Genomic DNA, 1,697 nt, shown 5'->3' with positions numbered 1-1,697 from the left:
ATTCTGATTCCTAAGTAGCACATGAAATGAGATACTGCAATACAACAACAACAACATTCTAGTAAGCATTTATCTCCTTGGACTAAATGTCATATGACCCCATTTTGAATGTAAGGAATATATCACCACTTATATGTTCACTTTCCTTCTAATAATAATCAACAAAACAATACGCTCCAGCTGAAGAGATCACATTCTCTTAGAAAGCATGTCGGAACAGGATTCTGGTGACCCTAACCACAATCTCTCTTTAGTCATTTTGCCTACCCACTGCCTTACCCAGCAGACCCACCCCTCCTGGCATCCCCTGGCACTATTGTCCCACTTATACCCAGCACTGACCCTGAGGGGAGAAGGTGCTGACATAACTCATCAAATTATGACTCCAGGCAAGGGCATTCTGGCTGTAGATGAGTCTACAAGTAGCATTACCAAGTGGTCGCAGTCCATTGGCAGTGAGAATATGGAGGAAAATAGGTACTTCTACCCCCAGCTGCTACTGATTTCTAAAGGTGATGTGAATCATTGAAATTTGTGTGGGGAAGGGAGGGTTTGCTCATCTTTCATGAGACACTATACCAGAAGACAGATGATGGATGTCCCTTCCCCCAAGTTGTCAAGTCTTTGGGTGGTGTTGAGGCTATTAAGGTAGATATGAGCATGCTACCCCTGGCAAGAACCAATGGCAAGACTACCACCTAAGTGTTGAAGGGTATATTAGAACACTGTGCCCAGTATATAAGAATGAAACTGACTTTGCCAAGTGACGTTGTGTGCCAAAGATTGGGGAACATATATCCTCAGGCTTTGACATCATCAAAAATGCCAATGTTCTGGCTTGTTACATCAACATCTGTCAACAGAATATTATACACATTGTGGAACCTAAAATCATCCCTGATGCGAACTATGACTTGAAATACTGTTAGTATGTAACTGAGAAGGTACTGGCTATTATCTACAAGGCTATGAGTGACAACCATGTCTTTCTAGAAGGCACATTGCTGTAGCCCAACATGGTCACCCCAGGCCATGCTTGCACCCAGAAATTTTTCAATGAGAAAATGCCATGGAACCTGTCACAACACTTTAACAAGCAATGACTCCTGTTGTTCCTGGGGTCACTTTCAGGTCTAATGGGCAGAGTGAGAAAGAGGTACCCATCATTCTTAATGCTATCAATAAGTGTCTGCTGCTGAAGCCAAAGACATTTTCTTATGGCTAAACCCAATAGGCCTCTGCTCTAAAAGCTTGGGGAAGGATTCAGGAGAACCTGAAGTCAGGAGGAGCACATCAAACAAGCCCTGTACAACAGTCTGATTTGTCAAAGAAACTATACCCAAAGTGGCAGTCTGGGACCAGCCAGTGATTGCCTCATTGTCTCTCACCATTTCAGGTTCCCTATCCTCAGCTGCCCAAGGAACTAACTAGGGACATCGCCTTGGGCTCCGGGAGCCACTCTAGGTTCAAGTCTCTTGCCAACCCTAAGGTGGCACTGTTGAAATAGGAGCGGCTGCAGGGCTGCGTCCCCGGCACCCGGCCGCCTGCATGGCTAGCTTATGCCCGAAATAATTACACGGAAACTGTATTCTTTCAAACACTGCCTGGCCCGGCTAGGTCCAGTTTCTTATTGGCTAGCTCTTACATATTGTTCTAACCCATTTCTAATATTGTGTGTAGCCCATGAGCTGGCTTAC

General features: G+C 44.9%; 1 pseudogene; it reads left to right on the top strand.

Moving 5' to 3' along the window:
• Window positions 1-208: 208 nt before the first annotated feature.
• Window positions 209-1,697, top strand: part of LOC126493613 (fructose-bisphosphate aldolase A-like) — a 7,833-nt pseudogene continuing 6,344 nt past the window's right edge.

This window comes from Alexandromys fortis, unplaced genomic scaffold, assembly GCF_014885135.2.
Source record: "Alexandromys fortis isolate MF-2015 unplaced genomic scaffold, M_Fortis_MF-2015_v1.1 scaffold_276, whole genome shotgun sequence".
Classification (NCBI taxonomy): domain Eukaryota; kingdom Metazoa; phylum Chordata; class Mammalia; order Rodentia; family Cricetidae; genus Alexandromys; species Alexandromys fortis.
The sequence above is the reverse complement of the archived record's forward strand: the minus strand, read 5'-3'. Positions and strand labels throughout refer to the sequence as shown.